Below are 9,293 nucleotides of genomic sequence, written 5' to 3'. Positions count from 1 at the left end.
CTTGTTTGAAATGGTATAGGGTCTCCTGCTTGAGCAGGGAATGGACTAAAAGACCTCCAAATCTGTTATTCTGTTATATGTTGTTCTTTTGAATTGGCAGATAACTATTTGGTCTGGAGTCATCATAAGTCATTGTTCCTGACTGATGTCAGCTAAAACTCCAACCTTCAGCTTTATATAGAATACCATCTCCTAGCAACAGCATCATTTTCCAGAATTTTCTATGTATACTAATATCAGATTCCGTACCACTGTTGTAAAAAATGTTTTAATTTCAATATTATATATATATAAAAGACTTCTCTTTCCCATATTTGGGCCGACAGGGTGCTCTAAAAGAAAAAGAAAAAAAAAGTATTTGTTCAAATTTACCAACACATCCTAGCCTTGAAATTTGCTATAAAGGAGATCAATGAAAATGCTCAGATCTTACCAAATATTACCCTGGGTTTTCATATCACAGATAGCAACTTTGTTCCAAGGGGGACCTATCTGGCTTCAATGTCCATTCTCTTCAGTAAGGACAGTTTGATTCCTAATTACAAGTGTGGCAGGGAAGTGAATCCAGTGGCAGTTATTGGTGGACCAATTCCTGATATCTGTATTGTCATGGCCAGAATTCTGAGCAATTTCAATTTCAGGTAAGGAGGAATGTCTTGATGCATGAGCATTCAATTACCTGCCTCCAACTCTATCTTCATCTCCAGCTCCATGTTCATTTGCACCTCCATCTTTTTCTATCAAGAGAGATGAAGATTTGTTCTGTTTCATTTTAACCAACTCTCCTTCTCTTTTTATTATATTTTTATATAATCCTTAATCTCTCCAGCTTGCATATGGCTCATCTTCAGTGCTAAATGAAAAAAAAATGAAAAAACCCAACAAGTCTTTTGCAGTGTTTGATTGTCCTTTGTTCCACATTACCTAAGCACTAAAGGGAAATACATGGTGGCTGTGGAGATCTCCATTTTAGCTTCTAGTTTTGGATTATTGGGCTTCATCTTTTTCCCTAAGTGCTTTAGCATTAAGATGAGGCCAGAACTGAATGACAAGAAGCAACTCTTAAAGGGGAAACATTAAAACAGGTCAAAATTTATGAAGAAGATATATATGATTAAATCCCATTCCATGAAAGAGGCATTGAAATTAAATTGTTCTTAAGGTTGTTAATAAGCCTTGAGTCATAAAACTGACCTTAAACAAAAGATTAAGGCTATTCCTCTCCCCATTTCTCTTCTTCTTTAACTTAAGTCCCAACTGGAGAGATATTGAAACTTATTTTTTTTATCATCAATAGTCTATGTTATTTACTTGATTAGTAATATTAGAATTTTGATTAATTTATTCTAAATTATTTATTCTAAGTTATCCCAATTCTTCTTTTCATTAAACTAGATATACTCCATTCTTGCAATTATTCATATGTTTTAGCCTCCAATCATGCTTGTGGCTCTTCTATGCACACTTTCTAGAGTCTCAACATCATTTTTTATATTGTGGTGAGTCGTGATATTAACACTGTGTTAATGCAGAATGCTAAATAAAATTGGGAAAACTATGATACTTGGTGTATCTTATTAATTTTCTTCATCCTCTTTCCTTCCTTCCTTCCTTCCTTCCTTCCTTCCTTCCTTCCTTCCTTCCTTCCTTCCTTCCTTCCTTCCTTCCTCCCTTCCTCCCTCCCTCCCTTCCTTCCTTCCTTCCTTCCTTCCTTTAACAATCCTGTGAGATAAACTGCACTAATCAAGAATGGCACATACTTGTAATTAATTCACACAATGAATTTTTATGACTGGTGGTAGACAACCTGGGTCTCCTAGTCCTACTTTAACAATTACACCATAGTGGCTCCCATTCAGTATGAGCCTGTGGATAAATTTACATTGGAATATTTTATAAATAAAATAATTATAACTTAAACATTTTAAGTTCAAAAAAAATCTATGATACAATCAATTTGCCCACCTCCAGTTTATTTCCAATGGTCCTTTTATGACAAAGATCTGAATGATCAACACATACACACATGCACACACACACACACACACACTCACACAAAACCTCATGCATTAGCTATATTCATTTGCTAAATAAATACATGTCTATGAATATCTCATCCTTTTCTTCATTAAAGTTCAGAATTATAGCAGTTTTTTTCCACTAACATTTCATTGCTTTTCTACAACAAAAGTACACCTAAGATTCAACAAACATGTTTATTTTTCAGTGCTGCAGATAATTATTTGAACCATTGACTCCTTTATTATTATTAAATTAGCCATAATTATTATGCCTTCTATTTCTTGTCTTTGGAGAGTTCAAGTGACTGTATGCAAAACTACACAGCAAGGCTGGGGAAAAAAATTATAAATAGTCCTTATTCTTTCCTCAGCATGTGCTTTAGGAGCACCGGACTCTGATATCTTCATTTCCAGTTTTTTTTTCCCTCTTTAATTGGCTGAGAATGTCAGAAAAGTATGTCTTCTCTCTATTGAAAATATGAAATATGGAAATATTCTTATTATATGGATTCATGTTACTCCCCCAGGTAGTTGGTAGGAGCACTACTGTGCAGTGTTTCATCAAAAACCCTATTCCCATACTTCACAAGTATTATGCACCAGGGGATCTTATAATTGGAGGCATCATGTCCCAGATTTATGTATTTTCAGAAGTCATGAACTTTGACAAACATCCATTTCAGAGCTCTCCAAGTGGTCTTATGTAAGTAGCTAGACTTCAAAACAAAACAAACTATATTGATGGATACATTATTGTCTTTGTTTTGTTATTGCTCCTAATGTTTCCATTGATACTTAATAGCTAGAATTTATCTTATGAGGTCTCCTCCTCCTCCTCCTTCTTTTCCTCTCCTCCTCCTCCTCCTCTTCCTCCACCTTCTCCTACTCCTGCTTCTGCTTCAGATATCAAGGCAGATATAAAGTTCTGGTTCTTGCTCTTTTGGCAGCCTCAAGCATTGTTATTTGAGGTAGTACTCATGAGGTAGTTAATTTTTTTTTAGTTTTTATAAAGTCTAGGATATTTCTACTTTTCCTCCACTGCAGTTAATAAAAGCCACTGGCATGAGTATTCTCTAATGTCTTGCTCAAAAGTTAAACAGAGTCAGGCTTGGTTGTAGTTGAATGAGAGACTTCCCACAAAGGCAAAACCTATGAATTAGGCTTGGAGATAAATAATAAGCCATGGCACACAGCAAGTTAAAGTCCTCCAATGAACATATTTATAGTTCTAGCTTTTATGCCCTCCTCTTTGGCTACTTGGGTCTCCTAGTGTCCTAGAGAATTTAAAAGATAAATCTCTCATTAGGCAAGAAGTCCCATCATCTTTCTAAAGGGGATTATGTCCCACCTTTGGGTTCATTGAGAATTTTTATGTTTAAGGCTTAGTTGTAGGGTTACAGTTATGGTATTTTTGAAGTTTTTTTTTTCAATCCTATATTCCATTCAGCATGCTTAGCTTGAGAAGGTTTAGTCTTGGGATGAATTGCTTAAGTAGACTTAGGTAGACTTACAAGACATGAGCCATTTCTATATACTTTCTTAAATACTTTTAGAAAGGAAGTATAGTCAATGGCCTAATGTGAAGGCATGATTATATTGCACTATGCCATTCTCATTGCAGGATACTGATTCAGAGTTACCAACACATCCTGGCTTTGGCATTTGCTGTAAAGGAGATCAATCAAAATCTCCAGCTTTTACCCAATATCACCTTGGGCTTCCATATTTATAACAGTCATTTCAAAGCTTGCTGGACCTATCTTGCTTCATTGGAACTTCTTTTTAGGAAGGGCCAGTTCATCCCTAACTACAAGTGTGATGCCAGGAATGTTTTGCTAGCAGTCATTGGAGGTGCTCATTCGCATGTCTGCCTTCACATGGCAACCATCCTGTCTGTCTTTAAGATGCCACAAGTAAGATCAGATTTAAAAAAATTGAGTTGACACCTAATATGATGTCATGGATAGGGTCCTTGATCAGGATGGAGGAGACACAGGTTCAAGTTCATGTTCGCCCATGGAAAGCTAACTGAGTATCTATTGAATATTTACTTGTGTCTCAGCTCTTCTTGGTTCACAGGTATATTGTTGTGATGGGAATAAAAATTAAAGCAGCAATATGACATCTGATCCTTTGAGCTTTTGGAGGAAAGAGAATAAATCAGAGGAACATGAAGCTAAAATCTTTATCATCCATTTCAAATTATAAATGGAAATTCAGTTTGCAATGTTTTTCTCCTGGAAGAGAAAAGGGAAGGGTGGGGGGTGAGGAAACGGAATGCATGAGAATGACAAATTCTTGATATTGAAAATTGTTTCTTCCTCCTGAAATTATTTCTTCTTCCACCTTTTTCCATTCAGGTACAATTTTCTTCTATGTAGAAATATTACAGACAGCTCTGTATTAGCTAACCATTTAATAAAACAATACAGCTATACAGGCAGTCCCCAACTTAAGACCACAACTGAACTAAGTGAGACATTTGTTTTGTCCCATTTTATGATCTTTCTTTCCACAGTTGTTAAGTGAATCACTGCAGTTGTTAAGTTAGCAACATGGTTGTTAAGTGAATCTGGTTTCCCCATTGACTTTGCTTGTCAGAAAGTCACAAAAGGTGATCACCTGACCCCAGAATACTGCAACCATCATAAATATGATCAGTTGCCAAGTGTCTGAAATTTAATCAAATGACTATGGGGATGCTGCAACTGTAGCAAGTGTGAAAAATGATCAGAATTGGCTTTTTTTCAGTGCTGTTGTAACTTTGAATGGTCACTAAACAAACTGTTGTGAGTTGAGAACTACCTGTAATTCATCTTGATTTGGAATGCAAAAATTTTTTTTTTTATTACCAAGTATTAAAGTCAGAGGTAAGGTACTATTTTTCCTATAGAGTTTACTCAGATTCTACGTAAGGTGATAGAGATGTACCTTTTTCGACGAGGATACAGAAAAGATCGTGATTACACGAAGTCTGTATGGTGAGACACATATTGATATGATATCTTGTACCTCTTCCCCACCCGTGAAAGAATTCACTTATAATCTTAGCACATTCACAGAAATAAATAAATCTCTGCACCTTCATGAATTGTAAATGAAGTTGCTGAAAGCACTGTTTGAAATTGTTCAGCTTATGCTACATCAGAATTCAATTAGTGGATAATTTGAAAGGCTAAGGTCAAGCACAGGAAATTAGGAGTCAAGGCAGTTCAAATGAATATATAGGTTTATTGTATGCTAAAGCTCTATAGAAAAATCTGAAATACTAACTGTCAAAGTGAATTGGCAATAGATAAGAGTCAATGGAATTTAACCACTTTATAATTTGGTAAGGCCAAACCTGGAATAGTGCATCTAGAAAGAGTACATAGAAGAGCAACAAAGATAATTAGGGGACTGGAGGCTAAAACGTATAAAGAATGGTTGCTGGAATTGGGTATGTCTAGTTTAATGAAGAGAAGGAATAGGACTGACATGATAGCAGTGTTCCAATATTTTGGGGTTGCCATGAAGAAGAGGGAGACAGGCTATTCTCCAATACATCTGAAGGCAGGACAAGAAGCAATGGATGGAAACTAATCAAAGAGAGAAGCAACCTAGAACTAAGGAGAATGCTCCAACACTGGAAGTTTTTAAGAAGAGACTGGACAACCATTTATCTGAAATGGTATAGGGTTTCCTGCCTGAGCAGGGGTTGAAGACCTCCAAGGTCCTTTCCAACTCTATTATTATTATTATTATTATTATTATTATTATTATTATTATTATTATTATTATTATTATTATTATTGTTGTTGTTGTTGTTGTTGTTGTTGTTGTTGTTGTTGTTGTTCTTGTTGTTGTTGTTGTTGTTATTGCTGTATTTAGATCTATTGTGGGCACAAAAGGATGCAAGACTAATGGTGCATTTGATCCCTTCCTCATGCTCAGCCTGGTCATCTCCTACATCAGATAAAAATACACATATTATATTTTAGACTTATGTCTTCCTCTCTTGTCTTTCTAATGTCTACAGATCAGATATGGCTCTGCTCCAGTGATGAATGAACAAACTCAAGCTGTCTTCTCCCATCAGATGTTTCCAAACCGGGCCCATCAGTATAATGGGATTCTCCAGCTACTGTTTTATTTCAACTGGATATGGATTGGGGTGGTTTATCAAAATGAGGATATTACAGAGGAGTTTGTAGAAAAAGTACTCCCTGGTTTTTCCCAAAAAGGGATCTGTTTCGATTTCATTGAGCAGCTTCCGAAACAAACCTTTTCTGATTATATACCTGAAAGCATTGAAGAGGGCACAAAAAAATGAAGGTTGTTATGGAAAGCAGTGCCAAAGTAGTAGTTATTCATGGTGAAATTCACGCTCTGATGTTTTTCAGAGTCATGAAAGCATATGTCGACTGGGATAATATTACAATGATAACGAAAGCTAAAGTTTGGGTCATGACAGCCCAGATAGAATTCATATCGCTACCATTTCAAAGAAATTGGGATATCAGTTTCCTGCATGGTGCCCTATCATTTGCTCTTCCCTCAAAAGAGTTGCATGGATTCCACAGATTTCTTCAAATGAGAAGCCCCCACTCAGAAAAAAAAGATGGTTTCTTGTTAGAAGTTTGGCAGCATGCTTTTACTTGCTTGTTTTCTGATGGTGAAATAGATGAAAGAGTTGAAAAACAATGCACCGGGGAAGAGAAGCTGGAGACTCTTCCTATGACTCTGTTTGGAATGAGCATCACTGGCCACAGCTACAGCATCTACAATGCTATCTATGCTATTGCACATGCTTTTCATGCCATGCACTTATCCAGCAATAAACAAAATGCATTGGTAAAGGCAAAGAGCTTGGACCTTATCAATCAGCATCCATGGAAGGTAACGTTCTGAACCTATGATGGGAAAGAGAACAATCTATGGTACAAGCAAATACATTGGGCTAAATGTGAATAGAATAGAATAGAATAGAATAGAATAGAATAGAATAGAATAGAATAGAATAGAATAGAATAGAAGTTGGAAGGACCTTATAGGTCATCTAGTCCAACCCTCCACCCAAGCAGGAGACCTTACATCATTTCTGACAGATGGCAGTCCAGTCTCTTCTTGAAAGCTTCCAGTGATAAAGCTCCCACAACTTCTGAAGTCAATCTGGTCCATTGGTTGATTGTTCTCTCTGTCAGAAAATTTCTCCTTATTTCTAGGTTGAATCTTTCCATGATCAGTTTCATCTCTTATTCCTTGTCTGGCTTTCAGGTGTTTTGGAAATAGGTTGATCCCCTCCTCTCTGTGACAGCCCCTCAAATATTGGAACACTGCTATTATGTCTCACCTGATCCTTCTCTTCACTAGACTAGCCATGCCCAGTTCCTGTAACCGTTCTTCATACGTTTTAGCCTCCAGTCCCCTAATCATCTTTGTTGCTGTTCTCTGCACTTTTTCTAGAGTCTCAACATCTTTTTTATAGTGTGGTGACCAAAACTGGTTGCAGTATTCTAGGTGTGGTCTTATTAAGGCTTTATAGAGTGGTATTAGTACCTCACACGATCTTGATTGCATCCCTCTGTTAATGCAACTTAGGATTGCATTGACTTTTTTGGCTGCTGCTGCAAACTGTTGATCATATTTGTTTATATATGTTTCAATGAAGATACCTCAAATGTGGCCTCTGTTAAAAATGTGTATTATTTAGTATTATTATAAGAAAAATGACTAAGAATGACATAATAGCAGTGTTCCAACATCTAAGGAACTATCACAAAGAGAGGGGGTCAACCTATTCTCCAAACCACCTGAAGGCAGAACAAGCAATAGATGAAAACTATAAAAAACAATAGATTGAAACATGTATAGGCTGTATTGCTGTTATCCTTGTCTTCTTCTCATTATTATCATCTTCTCATCTTTCTTACCTTTTCATCTCTCCTATTACATTCTCCTATTAGTATCTTATGATTTATCACTTGTTGTTTGTATGACACTAGCCAGAAGCATGTGGCAGCAGCCAAAAAAGCTAATACAATCCTTAGTTGTATAAACAGAGACATAGAATCAAAATCCTGCAAAGTATTAGTACCATTTTATAAAGCCTTACTAAGACCACACCTGGAATACTACATCCAGTTTTGCTCACCACTTATAAACATATGTTCAGACTTTGGAAGCCTGGAGACCATTATGAAGAACAGTTGCAAGAATTGGGTATGGCCAGCCTAGAAAAAAGAAGGACCAGGGGTTACATGATAGAAATATTCCATTATTTGAGGGGCTGCCACAAAGAAGAAGGGGTCAGCTTATTTTCCAGATCACCAGAAGGCAAGAGAGGAAACAATGAATGGAAACTAATCAAGGAGAAAAGCAACCTGGAATTAAGGACAAACTTCCTAACAGTGAGGACAATTAACCAGTGGAACAGCTTGACGTTCAGAAGTTGTAGGTGCTTTATCACCTGAGGTTTTTAAGAAAAGACTGGACAGTCATTTATCTGAAATGGTTCATTGTTTATTATCAGTTTATGCAATTTCATTGCATGAGCTCAGTAAATAATCAACTTCCTTCTGTTCCTATGCACTTTGAATCATTCAATGATTTTTCAGGTCTGGCTTTGATTGAATTAATTCAAATAGCCTGCACTTGGAAAAGCCAAAATCAAGCCTTCCACTTTTTTAAATGTTCCAATTATAAGACATACCCAGATTTTATCTTTATCCACTTTCCCCTGCATCTTTTGTAAAAACTGACAATGTGAATTAGTATAGTATTAGTATGGTTCATCACACAATCAGCCAGATGTTTAGATTGGATCTGGCATTTTTATGCATCTATTGAGTCCTTCCCAAGAACCTGGGATAGGCAGATGTTGTCTGATAGTGTTAAAGATATGGTCACAGGATGTAAGCTGATTTAGTCAAGCTATCTTTTACAACTGACTTTGTACATTATAAAATTTGGTGATTTTTGTCAATGCCAATGGCCATGAGATGATGCTCCAATTACTACTATTAGTACTATATTTCCTTTATTTTGCCATAGTCATTCTACTTCTGTTTGCAGATGTTTGCATGTTGAGATTCTTTTTTCCAGTACCTTATTTTCTATTCTGCTGTCTCCAATTACTGCAATATCCACTATGGAGAATTATTTTGTTGTTCACGCTTTTCTCTTTCCTCTCAACTTAGCTCCACCATTATTTGAGAAGCACCTCATTCAATAACAGTGCTGAGGAAGAGATTTCTTTTGATCAGAATGGAGAATTAGTAGGTGGTTTCAATA

The 9,293-nt window shown here is 36.3% G+C and overlaps 1 pseudogene; it reads left to right on the top strand.

Moving 5' to 3' along the window:
• Positions 1-2,596: 2,596 nt before the first annotated feature.
• Positions 2,597-9,293, top strand: part of LOC107292811 — a 28,014-nt pseudogene continuing 21,317 nt past the window's right edge.

Source organism: Protobothrops mucrosquamatus, unplaced genomic scaffold (assembly GCF_001527695.2).
Source record: "Protobothrops mucrosquamatus isolate PMUCROS unplaced genomic scaffold, P.Mucros_1.0 scaffold1428, whole genome shotgun sequence".
Lineage (NCBI taxonomy): Eukaryota > Metazoa > Chordata > Lepidosauria > Squamata > Viperidae > Protobothrops > Protobothrops mucrosquamatus.
Note: the sequence above shows the minus strand (reverse complement) of the source record. Positions and strands in the feature narration are given on the sequence as shown.